Source organism: Aulonocara sp. 'chitande type north' Nkhata Bay, linkage group LG23, assembly GCF_057382095.1.
Source record: "Aulonocara sp. 'chitande type north' Nkhata Bay isolate Kocher_YH1m ecotype deep benthic linkage group LG23, A_spYH_male_GT1.1, whole genome shotgun sequence".
In the NCBI taxonomy this organism is placed as follows: Eukaryota; Metazoa; Chordata; class Actinopteri; order Cichliformes; family Cichlidae; genus Aulonocara; species Aulonocara sp. 'chitande type north' Nkhata Bay.
This window is the reverse complement of record NC_141365.1, coordinates 25169621-25193112: the sequence shown is the minus strand read 5'-3', so window position 1 is coordinate 25193112 and position 23492 is coordinate 25169621. Positions and strand designations below refer to the sequence as shown.

At 42.7% G+C, this 23492-nt stretch overlaps 1 protein-coding gene, 1 long non-coding RNA gene and 1 other non-coding gene across 3 annotated transcripts in view; 1 reads left to right on the top strand and 2 right to left on the bottom strand.

Annotated features, from left to right (window-relative positions):
• LOC147301883 (uncharacterized) overlaps positions 1-23492 on the bottom strand; it is a 246650-nt gene that overhangs the window by 170780 nt on the left and 52378 nt on the right. The gene's annotated exons all lie outside the window — the stretch shown is intronic.
• On the bottom strand, positions 4567-6746 carry LOC147301888 (uncharacterized). The gene is made up of 3 exons (XR_015127300.1): positions 6660-6746; positions 4861-4966; positions 4567-4664 (listed from the first exon to the last, which is right to left on the bottom strand). It is a non-coding gene; the product is annotated as an uncharacterized LOC147301888 (long non-coding RNA).
• trnar-ccu (transfer RNA arginine (anticodon CCU)) lies at positions 15972-16044 on the top strand. The gene has a single exon. It is a non-coding gene; the product is annotated as a tRNA-Arg (tRNA).

The following is a 23492-nucleotide window of genomic DNA, read 5'->3' as shown; positions in this document are numbered from 1 at the left end:
TTTATTTCTGTGAAAAATGTCAAGGGTTACGACTTTAACCATCATTCACAGTCACCTGGAACAATTTTAACTTGCTTGGTGGGTTTGAATGAGGCTCCACAGCATCCAGCTACTTGATCCAACTGCCCTCCCTAAAGTACAGTAGCTGGTCTGCTCTCAGCACGGCTCTCTAGTCAGTTCAGTTCATTAACAAGGGGGAGCTTGTGTTGCTCTGAGGCCTGCAGTACCGTGTGTGTTTGAGTGAGCACCACTGATGGACTTAGAGACGTGTGTGTGTGTGTGTGTGTGTGTGTGTGTGTGTGTGTGTGGCCCCGTCTGGTGCTGCCCTCATGTCGTCCATGACAGGATGTTCTTTCTCTGCCCCCGGCTTGCTTGCAATGCCTGGTGTCCATCAATCTGTGCGTGTGCCCTCACCTGCACCTGTTTATATGTGTGTGTGTTTGCTACCACATTATGGCATGTATGTGTGTGTGTGTCTGCTTCCCTGTTCGCCTGCCTAACGAGGGTCCCTAGTCCATATGTGACTTCCTCATTAACGGGCCCACATGACAGGGACAGAGGCGCTGGCCACTGGCCCAGAGTAGGGCTGACACCGCCGGACCCCCAGACGCCAGCGGGACCGTGTGTGTGTGTGTGTGTGTGTGTGTGTGTGTGTGTGTGTGTGTGTGTGTGTGTGTGTGTATGCTCGGCCACAGATGCCCTAACCATGTGGCCCCCTGTTCTCTCTTCCAGTTAGGGCCACTAATTACAGGCTGGATCTCTCCCCTCTTCCTCCCTCTCTGCATCCCTCCATCCCATCCCTTCCCTTTCCCTCCTCTTTTTGTCTTCTTTTGAAGTGATAATGGTATCATTGGTTTCTAATTGGCCAGTGAAGATTGATTGTAACAGACAGGAAACGCTCACGATGTGCTGCAGAGTCGCTAGTCTGAGAAGGTGTTCGGTTGAAGTCGGGCTGAACACTGTGCGAGAGGCACAGACAGAGATTTACAGTGCAACGGGGGCTAATAAACACAAGGACAAGCTGAAAATAAAAGTTCGAAAGGAGCAGGTTGCGAGCGAAATGACAGACATCCCCGCAAGGACAAACAAGCGCCGCACAACAGTTTGAAGCGTCGGTGCTGGCAGTGTGCGAGAGAGTCATGCCAGGCAAGCCGCCATAGGTAATGACTGACAGGCTGTCACACGGAGACTGCTTTTCGGGACTTCAAGTCAACTCTGCAAACACTACCCTGCCTGCCATACCTGGCAGAAGCACAATTGGATAACAAGCGGGGCTGTTTGCACTGCTGGTGCTACATTCAGTGGGAGTCACGGCGAGGAACAAATAACGTCAGCAAAGCCTTTTTTTTTAGTGCAGTTAGCGGTCACAGGGAGTGTTTTTCCCATCATGCTGAGCTGTAGCAAGGACACAGAAAACACCGACTGACACTTAATTCCACCCCATGCACACTCCAGTACTGTAGACTACAGTACTGCAGTGTGTACTGTACTATATATATGAATTCTAGGGGATGTGGTTTCATCAAGAAAGCTGCAAGGCTGCAAAACTATTAATAATTATATTTAATCATTAACAAAACTATAATTTCTAAGTAAAGAAGTGACCTCTACCACCCTCACAATGGCTTATTCTAAACGAGAATCAACATTTGCCAACTTTATACAGAAAGGTACAGTCCCAGCAATTAAGGCATTCATGGTTTGTGCACATTGATTTGCATTGCAGTCTTTCTATTGATTAACAGAGGGCGACTCCAAAAAAAAATCACGTGGTATAAAAGTCTATGTGAAAATGTCTCCACTTCCTACTTAATGTATTGCCTTAGTAAATGGGAAATGCCACTAGTTTCAAGTCTGAAGAAATAGAGCAATCCATCCATCTATTCATATTCAGGTGCTTATCTGGGTTCAGCTCATGGGGGAAGCAGCTTAAACAGACCTCACCCTCCCCAGCCACCTTCTTACGCTCACCTGGGGAAACATCAAGGTTTTTCCAAGCCACCTGAGAGATGCAATCTCTCCAGCGTGTCCTGAGTCTGGGTCATAACTCCAACACCTCACCTCAGAGGTCATCCCAGTCAGATGTCTGAACCGTCTTAACTGGCTCCTTTCATTATGGAGGAGCAGCTGCTGTTTTCTAAGCCCTCAATGTTTCTCTAAATTTTAAAGGAAGTTCATTTACACCATTTCTATCTGTGATCTCATTCTTTCAATCACTATCCAGCGCTCGTAACGATACTTGAGGTAGGGACTTCTCTGTTTACCACATGGCCCAAGTTTGTCCAACAGTCACCCGTTCCACTGTACCCACACACTAACAACACCCCAACACATTTAAACTGCGCCACTTGAGGCAGGAACTCATCCCAGACTCAGAGTGGGCACAACACCCTTGTCCAACTGAGAACTGGTCCAGTGAAAGCTGGAGGTCGCCACCTAATGAAGTCAAAAGATCATCTGCAAAGATGAGCCTGCAACACCTGGCTAAGCTCTCAGTTGAACGGTATTGTGTTGTTAATTCCATCAGCAAGGAAAATGCCAAAAATCTACAGTCTGGTAAGTAATGAACCAAAAAGAAAATTCTCCAGTTTGTGACCCAGCTACAGGGGAGGAAGGGCACAAGTCATTGTACTCCAAGCGCCAAATCGATCATTTCTATTGAAAGCTCAAGTACATTTTCACAGTGTACAGGCTGTGAGCTGACCTGCTGCTCTTTGTGGATGTACACAACTTAATTGAACCAGATGTTTTGTGAGTGGTCATAGCTGATTTCCATCCCCTACACCAGCAGTCCCCTGGCCCGCCCGGGAGTCGTTTGATACTGGGCTGCGAGAGCTGAGGCTCAGGTGTGAAATTTACGGTTTTCAGGATTTTTATCGGTTTTTATCGTTATTTCTTTTAATCATTTTTCTCGTGAATTCGGTTTCCCCGGGTCTTTCCTAGGGATGGGTATCATTTAGGTTTTATCCGATACCGGTGCCAAACCGGTACTTTTGAAACGGTGCCGGTGCTTAAACGGTGCTCAAACTGGTGCTTAAAGAATGAAGAACACAAAATTGGTCCAAAAACCTCTCATGTTTAACTGTTTTCCACTTTTTCTTTGGTCATTTTAGTCTTTTTGGCCAGGGTGAAGGGAGTATCTGCCATCAAACAAGAAGACAGCCGCATCTACGCCGTAGATGCCGTAACTACGACGGTGTTTGCTAGTTCACCTTACATGCATTAATTTAATAACGTGGTTAGCCTACTCAACGTAAAGTATACACGAACAACATTAAGCTACTCACCAGAGAAGAAAGGCTGCTGCTGCATCATCATCTGCCATCATTTCTGCTACACTGGCAGGGCTAGGGGCCAGGACTGTACTCTTCGGGTTTTTGGGGGATGTTGCTAACTCCGGGTCCGAAAACAGGCAACCCACCCGCAGTAGATGTGCTCGTGTGAGGTCTCGCAGCAAGCTATCAAATACGGCGCATTTTTCGGCTTTAAAAAAAAACGGTATGCGTTGCCAGGTGTTTCATCGGATTTGAGGTGTTACCTCCTTTGACAGTATCACAGTATCACCTTAAAGCACTTGTTGCAGGCTGCTGAGTTTGCATATTTTGCTATGAAGTACAGCCAGACTTTTGAGCGCTTCGCCTTGGGCATTTTTAATCTGTAGCTCTGCTCTAAAAGAACGTACGTACCTGGGCCCGCCTACTATCCTCGGAAACCGAAAAAAAGCACCGAAATAAAGCACCGAAATGTGCGCTGCTTTTTGGTCTGGTTACTACCGTTTATGTCAGAACCAGTGCCATCATGGCACCGGATACTGGTACCCATCCCTAGTCTTTCCCAATGTGTTATGGATAAATCTTCTTTTTTTTGCTACCGGAACTGGTTTTATTTTGTTGTATTTTTCCGCGACACCTTAAAGGTCGGTCCATGAAAATATTGTCATACATAAACCAGTCTGTGCCACAAAAAAGGTTGGGGATCGCTGCCCTACACTGAAAGTACACTGTTTACGCTGTCTATATATCAGACACTATACAGTTAGTATGAAGGTGGAATAGATCTCACCATCATCAGCTAAAATTGATATGAATTTCTGCTACACTTGAACTCATGAAACCACAGCCACCTTGCACCAGTCACACACTGTTCTTTACTTCATACCCATCACAGTACAACAATCTAACCTGTTTATCCTGCATTAACCTGCAGAGGATTTTCATGCAACCTTTAAATAACACAGTTAGTCTACCTCAGTTTCTTTTGCAGCATGTTTCATGAAATGAAAAAACATAATGTCACATGTACAGACCCGATATCTGATTTTAAAAATGAGGACTTGCATGTAAGCTTTAAATGAGCAGTCCTTACCTTTAAGTCTAACCTCTCCTCTTCCTCTCCTGTCTTTATCTTTCTTCATCTCTAAGTGACGTTAGCTCTTTCTTTTCTCTCCCTGTGAAAAACAGCAGCCGGACCTTAAGCTAGTAACACACTGTAAGACAAACTTCACACAAGCAGTTTGTGTGTTTGCTGATGTTTGTTGAGCTGATTGAAATGTTGCATTTGAAATTACCTGCCAGAACATATTCCTCCTTTTATGCTTGCTCCTCTTCAGTGGGGCTAGCTTGATGCTAAAGTACCGCGAACACAACTTACAGACACCAGCAGTCCTTCCAGTGTTGTGGCAAAAAAAATGAATAAATGAATAAAAACACAGAGCCACACTAATCCCTGACTCGATAGTCATAGTCAGGGGTTAGACTGTTTAGACTGTTAATTGGTTCAATATGCATTAAAGCAAAAGTAACGAAAATGTAGGAAGTAGAAAGTTGTCCGGGAAAAAAAACTACTAGATAGTACAGATACCTGAATATTCTACTGAAGTATAGTAACAAACTATTTGTACTTTGTTACTTCCCACCTCTGGGTTCATGGATGTAGTGAAGGAAGACATGCAGATTGGTAGTAATCCCTAAAGGGAAAAAAAACGTTGGTGATTCCCATATGGAAAAGAAATAGTAAAAACTTATATGTGATTACTCATTAAAGTGGCCACTTTCTCATTACTTTCATACATTGTTTTAGTAAGTATCCAAAACATACAAGTTTCATTATATAATTTTTCAAGGGATCTTATATCCAGTGTTGGGTAAGTTACTTTAAAATAGTAACTTAGTTACATTACTAGTTACTTCTCTCAAAAGTAACTCAGTTACTTCAAGTTACTCGTTACTTTCAAGGTAACTAGTTACTAGGGAAAGTAACTTTGGTTTTACTCAGAATTCTCTTGTTAATGTGTTTCTTCCATAACTTTGCCAGTCTTCTAGCTTGCTTACTTGCCACAAGTGCACTGTGCCACCTACCAATAGAAAGGAAAAGATAATGTGCATATTTCCACGAGAGAAATCCCACGCCTGGACCGTCATTGACTGCTGCCATGATTCTAGCCTACGTCACAGCGTCATGTGTGCTTTTTACATCCAACACAAAAACTGCAATCGTGGTGCTTTCAATTGTGCTCAGAACTCGGAAATTCTCCCTTCTGAATAGGAAGATGTAGGTAACACCAGGCTGCAGATGAGCTGCATACATGGCTGGACTGGGACAGAAAATTGGCCCGGGCATTTTGACTAGAGACCGCCCACCATTATAGGAAAAATCATAAAGCCTTTGAATGAAAATAAACACTGTTGTGACAGTGATGTACACTCTTTTGATGGTATATATGCTTCAATCTATCAATCGTTTGTTGTAAGATTCAGATAATTATTTTTTAAAAGCTAGACATTTTAAATGAGAATAAGAAAGAAAAGTATTTCTTTGTGCCCCCCTTTCCCTGTTAATGCCCTATCTGGCCCCCCCTGGCAAAACTTTGCTAGATCCGCACCTGCACAGTTACCAGCTGTCAGCTACCTAAAAAAGGATCCTGGTTTTATTTGTCTCTCAGAAACAGTTCATAACTTCCCTTCAACTCATTCATGTCACCTAAAAGGTAAACCTGTTTCTCCATCACAGCTCTGATGATCCAGTAAGGACATCTCCTGGTTTCATCTTCATGTTTCCCTCTCACCAGATAACCAAACCATATCATGACCAGCAGGTTTACAGCTGTGGCTCCAGCAAACATCAGCTGATACTAGAAATTAATATTAAATAAATTCTAACAACAGCTGATCAAGCTTAAACGTGCTGCTGTTGTTTAGCGCGACATCCGCTGGTTTCCTCTTTCGGCGCAAAGTGGGCGATAAACAAACAAGAGAGAAAAGCCGATCAGCTGATCATTGATCAGTTTCATGATTGAAGTAGAAACGGGAGAGGGAGGGGGGAGAATGAAAGAAGAGGCAGCTGTGCAGCGTAAACACAGAATAACTCCAGCTTTGTGCCTTTTCCATTGTAGCTGAATTACGGGACAAACTGTTCCTTTTCACCTCAATAAGAAACGCGTAATATTTTCTCTGAATACCAGACGGGACGGTTGGCAACTCTAATAACTTATGAACAAAATAAAGTTCAACATCATTAACATCATAGCACCACCCAGCTGTATAGAAACCCCGTCATGCTAGCTAGCACGCAGTACGGAAAAAGTCAGAATAACGAAAATAAACTCCACCTAAACTTGGTTTATATCTGACCCAGAGAGACTGCAGGTCATAACTTCTTACCTGAAGTTCAGTTCACACTTGGACCGGCGGCCGCCTCGGGTCTCTTTTCCTTCTGCGTCCCCTTTCCTTCATCCACCTGCTGGCCTCCACCACTTGCTAATGTTATTGAATCTGTGGAAGCTCCGCGATAGCCACCACACGAAGTAACGAGTAACGAGCCTATCTAAATCCCAGTAACGACTAACACGTTCCTGATTTTGGCATAATAACTAGTTACCGTGCTCGTTACCACAATAATAACGTAGTTACTGTAACGCGTTACTTAATAACGCGTTAGTCCCAACACTACTTATATCTGTTTTCACTCTTATATGCTTTTCATACAAGTTTCACACAAGACAGATACAAACTTTATAAGATTTATATATATCTTTTCCATATGGGTTAAGGGAAGCACTCTGATAACATTTCAGTCCTCAATAGCGTATTGCAGTGCTGAATGTTTTCTTGTCCTGTGGTTGATTGAGTCTTTCAGTGTGCATCATGTCCCATCATCTCCTCAGATTTTCAATCAGATCCACACTTGTTGTCTTCATCGTGGTGGTGATGCATCTAAGCTGCACTTTGTTTCCTGTTTGACTGTTGTGCTAAAGATCTGAGGGTTAAAACACACGCTAACATTTTCTCCAAGGTTTCCACCACTTGATCTTTGACGGGTGCATTTTTACTGACAGTAGAAAAATGTCGTACCACTTTGAAACTTCCAAGTTAAACTCACCATTTTTCCACCAGTCGTCAGCATTGCTAACCTCTGCTTCAGAAAACATGACTCTCAGCTTTCTATTTGACCTATTGATGGATAATTCTGTTTTTCTTTCCAGTGTACTCGCCCACAGGGTCTTTCTTTACAGGTCATACACTTCGAAAATCGACATCTGATGGAGGCTTTAAAGACAAATTCACCTTCCAGCAGATGTAGGTTTTTAAGCTTAATTTCAGCATTCACTGGCTTTTGTGCTGCATAAAGCCAGAAATTATAGATTCAATTAGCACAACTGGACAAGAAAGGAAAAGAGGACAAGTTGAATAAAAATTTCAAATGTTACTGAACTTACTGTTCAGAGCAGCTTTGAATTAAAAAAAAAAAACTAAACTAAAGGAGCTACAGTAAGGTTACCAGTGTCCTGGAGATGTACGCCCCCTCTGACAACCACCAGCTGGCTCCTTGGCACCCTCACTGACCTCATGATCTCCAGGTCTGAGCTCTGATGGTTCACCTACTACTGTACTTGTCAAGTTCACACGTTTCACACGTGTAGACCCTCCCTTATTACATACATGATCATTTCAGGGTCACAGGTACACCATCAGGGCACTAAGTCTTGTGCTTTCACTCTAATTTTCTCCAATAAAACCTGTTTCTGGAGCTTTTAAATTGCTGTAAAGATGGGTGATCAAACAATAGCTGGGAGGATTTTAACCTTTGCCAAAAGGTATAAAGTACAATTGAAATCTAAGCAGATCAAAGACTAGGATGTTGTCCATAATTTGTTGTTTCCGAGTAAATCTCCCTAATCTATCATGGTAACATAACGCTGCTATCATCACAGCAGGAGGGAAGTGGGGAAAAAGAGATGAAGAACATTTCCATGTCCATAATTACAATATGCTATTGTGCACATTGTCAGAGGTTTTGGAAGATGGAGGGTGGAGGAAATGATCGCAATCATTATGCTATAGCTTGGATACAAAAGTATAATTTACAGCTGTGGTATAAATACAAGATTTAACTGCGAATTATTATGCACATTTAAGAGTACGACTCTCTGCGGTGGCTGATTGTCTTGCAGAGACGTGTCGGCTGCTCGGCTTTTCTGCAGATGGTCTGGCTCAGATTTTTCAGTTAACTTCAAAATAATTACCTGTCACACAAATGCCCAAAAGGCCCCAGGGGCAGTTTAACACTCTCAGCACATATCATTTTTCTCTTAAGCCACCACACAGCGTTAAAATTAATGCTGCTGCCCAGACAACCTTTTGACCTCTGACCTTCCAATTGTCTTGTTGCTTTTCAAAGGGTAAACAGAGACAGAAGACGGCCTGTCTGTGAACCTAATGGTCTGTCTCTGTGTCTACGTATCTGACTGATGACCAGCTTACTGATGTGTTGTCGTTTGTTTCCATACAGTTTTATGTTTTTTGTCAATTTTTGTTACAAAACTTCGGTCAGGACCACTTTAGGTTTAAATAAAACCATAGACATAGTTTATATCTGGTGTTTGTGTTCAGCAGCAGCAGACTGCTGTGTGGAAGAGAGCAGCTGTCAGGGAGTGTGGGTTGCAGTGGGTTGCAAAGTGTCTCGCAGTCGCAGCAGCAAATTAAATATCTAGCTATTGTGAAGGGTGAATTCATGTGTGGTAGAGACAATAAATACAACCGGACCTCTTTTTTTTTTTTGGGGGGGGGGGGGGGGGGGGGGTCCTTCTGAAGGCATTTCACTTCTCATCCAAATGGCTTGTTTACTTTTAAAGGTTGTTGTTACTTCCTAAGTGAGGCGAGGAAGGAAGTGATTGCGGTTTCATGTGGCTAAAATGAGCTTCCTCTAAAGGGTGTCAGAGCACTCAGTAGTCAGTTTAGGTATTTTTTGGGGGAGTTGACCAGGATAACTCCTGGACACCTCCTAGGTGAGGTGTTTTGTCCAGCTGGGAGGACAAAGACACATTAGAGTGATTATGTCTCTTGGTTGGCTTGGGAATGTTTTAGTGTCCGGAAGAGCTAGAGGAGGTGGGTGGGGAAAGCGACTCACAACTTGGACCTGGATATGCAGCAAGAAGATGGATGGATGCCATCTTGGAGGTGTTCCTGAGGGTTGCTGGCCCACCTTGTCATCATGTGAGTTATTAAGGGTCTAGTAACTGGAAGGTCAGTGGTCTGATCCACTCCAGCCTGCATGTCAAAGTATTCTTAAGCAAGATATTAAACCCCAAGTTACCTCTCGACATATCCGCTGGAGTGTGAGTTTGTGAGTGTGAGGTTAAAAGTGTTCAGGCATAGAAAATATTGTGTAACTGAGTCTTTTAGTAAGAAAATTTAAATATATATGAATACCAGTCTACTGAGGGTCGCGTGGGCCAAGGTGTGAATGACTTTTGACTGTCACAGCTGACTGATAGTTGGCGTCACTGCTTCGCTTCAGTGAGGGTTCGGTATTTATTAAATCTGGGACTCCCCATTTGCTGAAGAAGCCTTTTTAATGAGAAGCGACAATCTTCAAGAACCTGCAAAAAGAAGTTAAGCAGTCTTCAACTCAAGCAGCTTGAATAACTGAGAACCTATACAGCAGCGGTCCCCAAGCCCCGGACCTCAGACCGGTACCGGGCCGTGAGTCGTTTGGTACCGGCCCGCGAGAGTAGAGGCTCAGGTGTGAAATGTATAGTTTTCAGGGTTTTTATCGGTTTTCAGCGTTATTTTGTTATCGTTTTTATCGTTAACTCGGTTTTCCTTGGTCTTTTCACGTGTGTTATGAATAAATTTTCTTTTTTTCGGTACCGGTACTAGTTTTATTTTGTTGTATTTATCCGCGACGCCTTAAAGGCGGTCCGTGGCGCAAAAAAGGTCGGGGACCGCTGCTATACAATATATTGCTGTCATATATTATATTCAGTATTTTGTATTACATACACTTTTGATAGTATTTTATACTGTACACACTATTTACAAATGGATAGTTATTTATTGACCCACCCTAAAGCCTATTTACTATCCTAGCTTTATTTTGGATGCTTTCATTATTTTACTTTGCGCACAGAAATAAAATAATTTCACAAAAACTTAAAGATAAAATACCAGGATCTTTGGGTCGTACGCATCTTCCTTCTTTCTCCAAACATAAACAAACAGATCCTTTTTAACCTCCTGACATCCACCAGTTACTTGCAACATAATTGGGGTTCAGGTCAAATGCATTCCCAGAAACTAGAAGACTCCCGCCCATTGTGGCCAGCTGTTTATTAGGCAGCTTGTTTTGTGGTCAATGTGTCAGAGCCATATAGACAGGTGGATGTTATATTAACCACAACCCTAAATTAGTCATCAACAACCTATTAGTTGCTAAAAGGATAGTTACTTCATCTATAGCCAAGCTGACACAGGGTAAGAGTAGAATTTAGGGGGATGTGTCCTTTTTCTAGTTTTCACTGCTGTACTTTTAACATGTAGCCAAAGAAGAAATTGTTTACGGCTCAGTTTTTCTGGCGATTATTGCTGCAGTGAAAGGAAAAGGAAATAAAAAGTAGAAGAACATAAAAAAAATGTTTAAATACATGAAAACAAATATGGGGGAATATATTTCACAGTTCAATGTGTCTGATGCTAAATGAAATATAGAGTAAGTGGGTGAGAACAAATGAAAAGTACAAACAAATAGCACTGGCAAAATCCAAGCACTAAAGAGCTGCAGCAGCGTAAGTACTCTCATTTCTTATTTTCAGAAATCTACACCACTTTCCTCCTCCGCCACCAAATTTTCACCAAATATAGCAACAAAATAATGTACAATAACACACTTGTAAGATGGTATGAGCTGCTGGAGTTCAGACATATATAGAGCCATGTTAATGTGGGGGGGGGGGGTATTACAGTTTATCAACCTGCCTGTGCATCTGCCAATCAAACCAGCTGTCTGTCAGCCTGTCAACAAGCAGAGATAAAGAGAGAAACTTGTTCTCAGAATAGAATCAGCTGTTCTCTGTACTGTCGGATGCTCCTGCTCTCCGGAGAAAGCGTTTCTCATCTGACATCTCCGTGGATAAGACCGAGATTTCCTATTGGGTGTAAGGGAGTGATGGAGTGAACGGCTCAATGAGAGGGACAAGGGGGGAGGCCTGAACAAAGCTTTGTCCACTCGCACCCTCTCTGTGGATCACAGTGTGACGACCCCACTTTCCCAGACTGTGAAAGTCACCCTCTGGTGTTTAGGTTAAAGAAATCCAGGAGAGGAAATTAATTTTGTCGTAACTCGTTTAACCTTTCAGCGTGCCCCTGGGTAGCCAGGAGGCAACGAGAAGTGAGGTTGGATGTGATAACAGCTATCTGGTGACTGCTTATGGTCTGCAGCTCGTCAGTCTTCAGCATCACAAAGACTGCTCAGAGGTCACTTGAGATACATTTAAAGGCTCTAACCCAGGATTTTATTCATAATTACGCCAAAATTAAAAGTACATTTGTGTCAGAGTCTCTTGGAAACTGGAATCAGTTTGACCAGTGCACTTCACAACATGATTATCATGCATACTTACATTAAAGTGACCACATTTTTTTTTTTGCAATTACACTTGGAAAAACAGTGATTTGAGACTATAGTTGACCAGGTGCAACAAACTTGCAATCTTGTTGCCTTTGAAATGGTCGCTTTGAACACAAGGACCACTCGCAGTTAGCTGCCATCTACAACTTCGGCTTTGGCGCATCAAGTGTTAATAAAAAGTCCGTCTGCAATCAGTTTGGGTCAAGCTGGCAATCACATGCTGTCTGTTTGTGATAATACAGACATTGACTGTGAAAAATAGGCAAAAATTACAAATCTGATGCCATCTTTGCAAATCTACATACACAGAAATTCACATTAATGACTTAGATTCAACGTCCAGTCAGAACCTTATAGGTCTAACGGGATTTCATCCAAAATCAGTGACGTGTTTGCTGCAGGACGATGATTTAAAATGACATAGGTGCTCAGCAACCTTGCTTTAATATTTATAACAAGAATACAACCAACTGGCAAGCAGCTGCCAATCAACTGCAAAGACATGAATTCTGCTTGCATTTATAAATGAGGCGGTAATTATTTAACCTTCACCAATATGTCTGAGTAATTGCAGTCAGACAATTGTTACTTTTCTTAAAAGTAACAAGTACGTTACAGCATTTGGCAAAAGCCTAACAGTGGTCACCAAAATGATATTTTTCCTAGCTGAAAGGAAGTGCTGTCCTATTTTTACTCTTTTCTTCTAACAAAAAAACAAAAAACAGATTTACCCATAAAATGTAACAGTCTGCTTGTCTCAGCGATGAGAAGTACAGCCCCACATGCTTGCTAGAGTGACTGTAGATTATTCTTGGTTAACTCTACCCACCTTGGAAACAGTTGGCAACACTGGCTCCGATCCAGCAAGAGGAGAAATTCATACCATTTTTTCCCTGTCTTAACGTTTGTGGTTCTTTTTCTGTTTACTGTGGTAGTTATGATGATTTAAAGTGGAACCAACTTTAGTTTCATGTGAATAAGTGCATATAAAATCTGCACTGAGACTTTAGATGGGGCATATCAGCGCAAACACCTCATACTAGCTGTCAGCACGAGCACGGTGGTGGAGGGGTGATGATTTCGGCACCTTGCAGTCACTGAGTCAGCCATGAACTCATCTGTATGCCAAATTACTCTAGAGTCAAATGTGAGACATCTGTCCAACAGATAAAGCTTTCACCAAACTGGGTCATGCAACAGGACAATGATCCCAAGCACAGCAGCAAATCTACAACAGAAGAACAACAAAGAAAAGAATCAAAGTGTTATTATGGCCCAGTCAAAGTCCAGATGTGGCACGGTAAGAGAGCTATGCATGAACAAATTCTCACAAACCTCACTGAACTGAAGCAGATTTATAAATCAGAATGGGCCAAAATTCCTCCACGACAAAACAAGAAACCAATAAAGTCACACAGAAAAAGATTATTTCAAGTTATTGCTCCCAAAAGTGTTTTTCTACAAGCTGCTTTTAGCTTCCAAAGGACTGGAAAAACTTTTTGTCACAGGACTGTAGAAAGCTCCAGATTTGTCGTCACTGATGTTTCTGAGCCCTGACACACAACAGTAGGTAAGCAAATACGATGCGATTGCTCCCATGAGCCGGTGCATCCATGCATCACGGCACACGGCATAAAGATAAATGTTTCCCGACATCTTCACTCAGTTTCAACTTGTTGCCACATGTCAGCGGTGTCTTCCTGCCACTGGAAATGACTTCCTGTCTCTTATGGATTTATAGTCGCTTAGCAGATGTGAACATCTGGCTGCACAGGAGTTAGCAAGTGAATTTATGGGAGCGCATCTATAGCATTTGCAGCAGATTTTTATCCCTGTGTTTTGTTAGCGGGACATGAAAAGGAAAAAGCGGGAGTAAACAGAAAGAACTGATAGGATCCAGATTAAAAAGCCCGAGGTTGTTATAGGTAATGAACCTACACTGTGTGTGTGCAGCTATTGTCGCCTATAATTGCAGTGATGTTCTTCAGCAGCCGAGAAATGCCAAAGAGGACCCCTCAAACAAAAACACCTGCCTCGGCTGTCGTTTCTCTACAATATTTCCTTCCTGGCAATCCCCTGCCTCTCTGCCTTTCACACACTCCCCCCCTCCTCCTCCTGCCAAGGGTCCATGAGCGAATATTTTTGTATTTTTTTATAGAAAACAGAAGAAGAAGTGCCAGTTGGGAGACAAAAGGAGAAAGTGGTGACATTATGATGTGCCCGTGATGTTAATTAAAAGAGGAGAATGAGTCCATTCAGCAGCGTTTTACCGATCCCTGAACAATAACCTTTTGTGTTAAAGAGAAATGTGATCTATACCAACCCTGTAAGAGGTTTACATTAAACCCAGCAAGCTGTACAATGAAATGTCACTCTCCTGCCATCTCTGCAAGGATTCAGGCTCACGCAGTGACGTGTTTATGTGAGGTGAAGCTTTAACGCTGCGTTTCATTTTATTTCCTTTGCTTGTCACTTAAGCATTTTGTTATTGGTACTGTATATCACACCGCTCTATGTTTTCTTGTCATTTAGGTCTCCGTTATCCAATTCAGCTTTGTCTTTGCTTGTCATCTTTTTTGAAGGAGATGAAGAGGGGTCTTTTGTTTTTTAAATATAAAGGCCCTTAGAGTTTGTTTTATTTCATGTCAAGAAAATTTATATTTTTGATGTACTATATCACTGAGCATGTAAATACTATAAGCCAATCAAGCGTTCGGATGCTGGTGGATGTCAGGCGTGCATTCTGTCAGTTTCTATCTTGTTGTCAGAGGCAGGATGAATGCATTAAGACGACTTCTGTACGCTGCTTTCATCAGATTCCTCTCTTTGAGACATGTGGAGGTACAAAAAATACACCGAAAAGCTCATCAGCCCATAAACACATCAAGTCATTAAGAGAAGTCTCGAACTTCTTGGCATTGTTCGACCTTTTTTGGGAAAGCTTCCAGGGGGTGGAAATCTGTTTCCGCAGGCTCGGTAATGTTCAGATGTGGTGATTCAGAGGGACATGAAAGGTATTTCACTCGCTCATGCTGTTCATGAGTCCACTTGCCAGCGTGAGTGGGGGCATTATTTTGAAATATGAAAATTTCATGAATGAAAAGCTCTTGCACCACGGGGTGTACCTAAGGAAATGGCCTCTTACTCCTTATTATTTCACCATGTGGAGGAATTACTGGGCTTATGACTCCCACAAGATTGCTACGATACATTTAAAGACCAGGCTGCACATTTAACTGTTACAACAATCTGCTGCAGGCATATATGACTTTCTTAGAATGGCAGCAGGGAGACAATTTAGGTCAAGAGGACTACCACTTTGGTCCAAATGAAATAGTGTAAAGCTACACTGAATTCACACCAAAGCACATAAAAGGCGTCTCAAGTCCTGGATTTTTGTTGCTGCAAAAAACATTTGAGAAAAATAACTAATCTTATGAACTGCCTTGACATAGTGAAGAATATCTAAGGTATCCTTCACAGACTGCTCAGCGACCCCAATGCAACCTCCGGTTATGAGGATCAAAGCCGACTATAGATCGCCAGGTGGCAATTCTTATTGATGGAAACAACAGCTGCAGATCCATCATGTAAGTCTCTCATTCCACCACATACCAATGGTGTATTGGATTGAGATCTGGTGACTGTGAAGTCATTCTCATTGTCATGTTTAAGAAATTCGTTTGAGATGATCTTAGCTTTGTGACACGGCGTGTTATCAGAAGATGGTACACTGTGGTCATATAGGAATGGACATCGTCAGCAACAACACTGTTCATTGGTGTTTAACTAATGCTTCGTTGGTACTAAGCGGCCCAAAGTGTGCTAAGAATCAGAGCTGTTTTAATTAATTGTCACATGAAATCAGCAAGATGCTCCAAAGACTCTTTAAAGGCTTAATGTTTAATGTAATAGAGCCAGTGATCCAGATCTTAGTTACTCTCTAGTCCTTGGGTGGTTTCCTGTCCACAAACAACAGGAACATCTAAACACAGTGGAGCTCAGAGCACAGCTCAGGAGCTGAACCAACTGAACAATATGCAGTATGTTTGGGTTCACTGCGTGCAGCCCCAGTGGCCTAATGGATAAGGCACTGGCCTCCTAAGCCAGGGATTGTGGGTTCGAGTCCCATCTGGGGTGCCTTTCAGCAGAGTGGCGCAGCGGAAGCGTGCTGGGCCCATAACCCAGAGGTCAATGGATCAAAACCATCCTCTGCTAACACTTTTAGACAGCTGGTTGAACCCTGAGTAATGGGCCTCAAGTGTGCCGAGAAAATCATCACACCAACATAAACAGCACAATGGCTTCATGCTTTTTATGCCACCTCATGTTGTAGCCAATTTAGTTTACATGTCCACTGTTTTAATCGAGTACCCGAACAGTTGTACCTAATAAAGTGTGCATCTCTCTAGCTGACCATGCTTATTCTCCGCCCCTTACCTGTTTGATAGATGTAGGTACTTTTACACCTTTAACATCAATGAAATTTTTTTTATCAATTAGGTGGATTGGCCCCACCGGACGAATCACAGTGATTAATAATTCTGATTAGATGCCGATATTGTGATTAACAACATTTTTTTCCTCTATCATTTAAAAGATTTTCACTTTTCAGATGAAACATCTCAACCTCCACGAGACAACTTGTTTTTTTGTTGTTCTTTTTTCTTGAGGATTAAGTTTCCATCAGTCACTCTTGGTGACTTTGGATTCACATTTCTGTGGCGTTTCATGTTGTCACAACTTTTCACTCTGTTCCCTTTGTGGTGCTTTATTATTGCGGTTTTGTCTCGCAGTACAAAGACTGTATGGATTCTTTGATATGTCAGCGATGCAAATACAATGATGGCTTGAAATGACAAGAAACAGAAAGGAGCTCATACTCTGACAGCAGAACTAGGCCAATTTATATAGCAAATGATTGGTGCCATTCGTTTTAGCGCGCACGGAAGCAGTTGTTCACTTATACGGCGAGCAAAATATTAACAGTGTGTTCATAAGTAATTAGTCTGAACTCTAACCTTTCTTCCTTTCAGCACCCAGTCTGCTGGCTGTCTCTCTAACTCGCTGTAAGAAAACGAGCAGCTTGTTTCAGCCTCAACAACCCCTGAAACAGTCGCCATAAAGTAAACACACTAGAAATCTTATAAAATTGTGGATGAGGTGATGACTATGGGACATTTAACCATATTTTCGTACATTTAATAAACAGATAAACAATTAAATTACAGAAAGTTCCCTTTTTTTATACTGTTTCCTTAAAAATGTATGTTTTTTTTTAATGGTGGCTTTACAGTAAAAATTGACTTGCATTTCTCTTCTTTTTCTTATATTGAAATATTTCATGAATTAAAAGGGTATTTAAAGTTATTTACACTGACAAAAAGGGAAGTTTTACTGGTGTGGGCCACAATGTAAAATGAGTTTGACATCTCAGCTGTGGAGGAAAGCGAGGTGTAGGAGTTGGAAAGAGTGGAAAGGGCGGAGGGATCATCCAATGCAGCGACCTCGGTTGATCGTGCGAGCGGGGGGGAAAGTCTTTGAGTTAAGTTTTAATTTTTACTGAAAAAATCTCAGTTCTCTGACTAACAGACTTGCCAAATCTCAGCCAAAGTTCTGGTCTAACCTTGACCACGTTTCGTTTTCCAAACTTTTGCTGCTCGGATCGCTCATGGGTGTCCTCCCACTGTGTACTTGTACTTGTGCAACAAGACGGATGCAGAAAGAAGAGAATCGTAAGTGCATCCTAAGCGGTCCAGGGCTCCGCAGGCCTGTGCAAACCTGTAGGTGGTGATGAACAATTACTTAGACACACTCTGTTTGTTTTCCTCTGGAGGGAAAGAGGTTGGAGTGCATTTTTCTTTCATACAAAAACATAAAACTGCTCTCTGTTTTGGCCCTTTAGGATACCGTAGGTAAACAAAATTTGTAATATTTACTCGGCTGCAGTCACCCGGGTACTTGTGTCGGCAGTGGCTCCAGCTTGTTGCAGCATCGGGTACATCTGAGCGGTCTGCAGGATCTGAGGCATCACTGGGGAGGCTGTGCTGGCACGGATGAGGAAACGGGAGAAGGAAAGTGGGAAAGGAGGGGGTATAAAGGGAATCGATGCAAAGCTCCTTTTAAACTCAGTTCCCAGGCTGTGCAGCTGCTAGCAATTACCTGAGAAGGAGAGAGGAAAGACTGTGAAGTAACCCAGCGCTGAAGGCCTCTCCTCAGCTCACGCCCGGAGGCTCACTAATTACTTCACCAAAAACCCTGAATATCTGTCAGAACCAATCAGAGGCCGCCAGGAAATAGGAACATGGAGAGGCATTCATTTGTTTGTGAGGCAAACACTCGCCAAGATACTAAGAATCTGTGTTTATTAATGCATGTGTACAGGTTGCTCCCTGGAAAATATTGCCTCCCGCTCTGAGGAGGGACATTTTCATCCACACAGACGCAGCTTAGCATGGAGTTAAGCAAAGGGTAGAAAGTAGAGTCGGAAACATGAGGTGCTTGCTCTATAGGAGAATCGTCATTTCTGCATCCTTACTCTTCCCTCCTTCCCCCAACACCTTCCTTCATCTTCTTTGGATTGGCTAGGGAGCCTGACTGTCCCCCTCCCACTCCACCACCACCACCCTCTGCCATATGCTCAACGCCGTTAGTCTTTTAGAACCACTTTGTCACTCTCCCGAGTTTAGGAGGTAGACTTTGAAAGTGATGTCGCGGGATGCAAAACACCCGGGGAAGGTGGGCCAGCACCAGACAATGATTAATACGGCTTTCAGCGATCTCCTTGAAGGAAACTGAGGCGTCATTGCGTCGCTGCAGAATTACTTCAGCTTAGAAGGGAGGTGTGGGTAGGAGTGGTGGTGGTGGTGGGGCGGAGGGGTAGCTGCATCATAGTTCTTTGAATCGCCGTATATGGATGTTTTTTAATTAAAATGTTTAGAGAAAAACACATTATTCACAACCTTGAATTGCAAGGGCGAAACATACTTTATGCATCAGGGAGGAGGAAAGTGTTGAGACTTTGTCACATTCATGAAAGCCTCATCTTGATTTCCATGCCGCTCCTCCAAGGTTGAGCAGGTTGTTGTCGCCCCCCTCCCCCCCACCTCCTTCCTGTTCCAAGTTCTAAAATGATAAATGATAAATTAGCGCACATTTCTCATACCTTTCATCTGCTAAGATGTCGGGACGCACCGACAAACAAATGCTGGAGATTTTAAACGTTAGAGAGAGGCTTTCTTTCTCCCTTTGGGGAGTGCTGATGTGTGCTTTTGCATGAATGGAGCCCAAAGGGAGTTTGCAGAGCTCGAGGTGGCAGGAAGAGCAGGAGCTGGTCATTTCCAACGTGAAGCCACAGGATCGTGTTTTCTCAGGGGCCGCTAATACGCGCTGGCATAGTGAGTGACTCTCCTAGATGAAGGTCTAATTAAGACTAATAGAAGACGATGATGGAGGTCTGCTCGGGGAGCCATGACACTCACACCTCCTGTGGGTGTTACTTGGCTTTCTTCAAGGTACACTTATACACAGCGTGAAAGTGTTGTGCCATATCACAGAAGCCCACTGAGGAAGCTATTTACCTGTCACTAATTCTTGCTTGTTGCTGAGTAGTAAGATGCATGGTGCTGTGCAAAAGTGTTGAGCCATCCTGCATTCCTTTATGTTGTTTTGGAAAAACATACATAAGGCCTGGGGCCCAGAATCTGCCTGACAACGATTCCTATCCAGCCGACTGGAGGACTGGAAAATGTGAAGGAGCACGGTGGGTCAGACGTAGGGCTGCACGATTAATCGTTAGAAAATCTCATTTCCAAATGACAACGATTTAAAAAAAAAAAAAAAGACGACGGCGATTGTACCGCATTTTGATCCGGGACGTACTCTGCATGAAAACAAGCGCTCACTCTTCCTGCTCAACAAATGACAAGGGCGGAGCCTTATACCACGTGATACAGAAGCTGTGCCGTGTGATGCTAAAATTAGCAGGGAAAAAACAATGGAGAGCACGTCAGGGATGACGAGAAAGTGACAGGAGGAAATCCGTCCCGGTCAACCACCCAAACACCAATAACGGGAACCTTATACAGCGCTTCCCTATACACGTCGAACTCCCGCAGGCACAAAGAAATTACGGAAGCTATCACTTATCACCTGACCAAAGATATGGCTCCCATCAACACTGTGCAAAACGAGGGATTTAGGAAAATGCAACCACAAAACGTGAGACATTTGTTGTTTTATGTTTATTTATTGTGTTCATGTTCAGTCTCAACTGTTACGAAGTTGATGTGCAGTTGCAGAGCGTTCTCACTCCCGGGGCGTAACATGTCGACGTTTTGTCACGTCCCGCGGCGTTCCTGAGGAACGCGAAAGGAGACCTTCGGCGTTCTTATGGTACGCGGCGGGTTATGACTGGGATCCAGTGCAATGACGCTCCCGCGGTAATAGACGTTCCAGCCCTGTATTCCAGCCCTAAACCTAACCTTATCCCTAGCCCTGACCTTTAATGATGTTAAATAGCGTGTTTCTAAGCGATTTGAAGAAAAAGAGCGAACATGTGTAGATTCAGTCCAGACGGTTCTCATATTTCCTCTTTTTTCCGAGGTCGTCATTTAGGAACGTGGTGGGTAGCCGAAAACGTAATATGGTGACGATTTGTCACCTAGCGTAAAATGTTACGCTTTGGGAGTGAGAACGGGTTGGCAGTTAATAAGTGCAATAAATATTTATACTGGAAAAGAAAATCGCTAGAAAATCGTCATCTCAATTCTAAGCCAAAAAATCGTGATTCTCATTTTATGCAAAATCGTGCAGCCCTAGTCAGACGGCTTTGTTTATTGTTGTTTTTTTTTTACAGTGAGTCTGAACAAAAAAAAGTTAATTTTCTTTATGTTTTATAACTTTTTCTGTGATTTTCCACGTTTATTTCTTACAGTCATGCTAATCTACTACACCAACGTGTCTTTATCATGTGGAAAAACTGAGACACGCTGTTGAAATTGCATTGTTAAAAATCCCTCTGGGATTAAATGTTCAGTTTTATTTCTCTTTATTGAGAGAAAGGGGAACTTTCACTAGTCGGGGCCACTTGAGCGAGTTATTTGTGGCCTACGATGTAAAATGAATTTGATAAATAGTCCTCATTACTCGTTGGGTGGCTTTAAAGGTGCATTGTTGATTTAGTCTTCCTCTCACTGGGCCGCTGCTGAAACATTTATTCAGTAGCAAAGTGAGCGAGGATCAGATTGCACATATTTGGTAGAAAGCAGAATATCAACACTGTGAAGAAAGTTCAACTGAGAGCAGCTCACTGGGGAACTCAGATGATTTTGTTGTTTTTTGATAAAAAATGTGAAAAATAAAAACATAAAATGAAAAAGAGAAACGTTCCACTAAGACTGTGTTCAAACTTTGACTGTGCATATATCCAGCTCTATGATCTGATGGACATCTTTACAGATTTAGGTAGCAATCACTAACTGTTCACTTTATAAGTTTACGAATGTCTAGGTTCTTGTTAACACAGATATCCAATCAGCCTATCGCCTTGCAGCAACTCAGTGCATTTAAGCATGATGAAGAGAGCCTGCTGAAGTTTAAACAGAGCATGAGGACAGGGAAGAAAGGGGATTTAAGACTGTGGAAATGCGCTCACCATGTCTCATCAGGATACAGCCATGTTCTAGCAGTGAGTGCATTTATAAACAGTTTCCTTTGCAATAATGACAGAAAGCTGGCTGTCTAAAAGTGCTAGCAGGAGATGGCTCAGCACACTTGTGATGCCCACGCTGCTAGAAATCACGCCAGATGGGACTCGAACCCACGAGCTTGAGCTTAGGAGGCTAGTGCCTTATCCATTAGGCCACTGGGGGTGCACTCAGTGTGCTGCATATTATTCAGTCTACAGCTGATCCATTGTGACCTGCAGCAGAATGAGGAAAATGTCTATTCAGCTCCTGAGCTTTGCTCTGGGCTCCACTTTGTTTGAGTGGTGTTTCTGTTGTTCGTGGAGACTCATGAAACCAGACGAGGACCAGAGAGTAACTAAGATGTGGATCACTGGCTCTGGTTACATTAAACATTAAGTCTTTAAAGAGTCTTTAAAGGATCTTTCAGAATTTATACCACAAAGAACAAAGACAGCTCCGAAGGAAAAAGTGGGGTCTGACCCTTTACTAGAAAAGTATAGTGCACAGTATAAAATATTGAATAATATAAGTAAGTATAAAATACTATCACAGCACAAATCAAAATGGGGAAAATGTAGTTCACACACAGTCTATTGAGTTTGAACTCTATTATTCTTAATTTTTACAAACTCTTTAAACCTTCGACTTGCCTGTAAGCTGATTTCTGCTGTTATGATCCCGGTCACACCCACTCCTGTCACATTTCTTCTGTCCCATCTCCCATTTTTTTTAAAATAAAGAAGTTGCAGTGGCCAGTTTGAGGGGGGGAAATGTGACAGTGATATAATGAGCTATGAATACTCGCATTTATCCACTAATAAGTGAGATAATTTAGAAATGAGTGCTGAGTAATGACGTTATGATTGTGGTGGGGACACAGAAACAAAGGAAGTGCTCTCACTCAGTCATTCCCTTCCTCCAGCACACACACACACACACACACACACACACATTCATGTACAAAGAGTCATTTGCACACTCAATAAAACTACTGTTCTTCCATATCGCAATTTATCCGAACAAATTAGAGGCTGCGAGCATCCCACAGATGAAATCTCAGTTAGTATCTACCATGCAAATTAAAGCAACGTGGCCCATACTCCATTACACATATCATTATAAACCCCTTTGCCCCACTTCAAAACCCCCGCTACCAATGATCAATCTCACCATGTTGGGGTATAAAATGCAAAGCTGTGAATTAACAAGCAGGCGTGACAGGCTGATTATTGATTTAATGTCAGCGCCTGGACGGCACATACATCTCTGAGGCGCAGCACACTATTAAAATGTCCTAACTAGGGTAATTGCATTAGACACCTTTTTATACCACTTTGTAGGGCTAATCGGCATGTAATAAGGAGAGAGATGAGACAGGAGCCCAGCGATTCGTCGAGACAGCGGCCACGTGATGTCATGTCTGGAGGCGGAAGGTAAAGCAGGAAAGAGGGAAGAATAAAAGAAGTAGAAGGGAACGATCGGGGCTTTAATCTGTGCAGGGTTACAGATTTCTTGCCACTACAGTAGGAAAGGTTAGAACAGAGGTCAAAGGTTAAACAGAGACACGTCAATGTTGGTCTTTGGACTGACCTGATTAAAAACAACTACATTTTGACAGAAGCCCAGAGCGAAGATCAAGATCCAGCCAGCGTGCACACCAGAACATAAAAGCAGAAAACATGTAAGAAGGCCTCCACCTGAGCCCAGCAGAGGCCGGACAACTCATCCTGGACCCACCCAGGCAGCACAAGCACCATGTGAGCTGAGGGTTTCTTACAATTGAAATCTAAAGAGTCCTGCTGACAGATTTATTTAGCAATGTTTCTTTATCAGGCAGAAAAACTAAGTTGCCCAAAGTAGGCTGCATGTATGCGACCCTCGATGTAAAAAGAGTTCGAC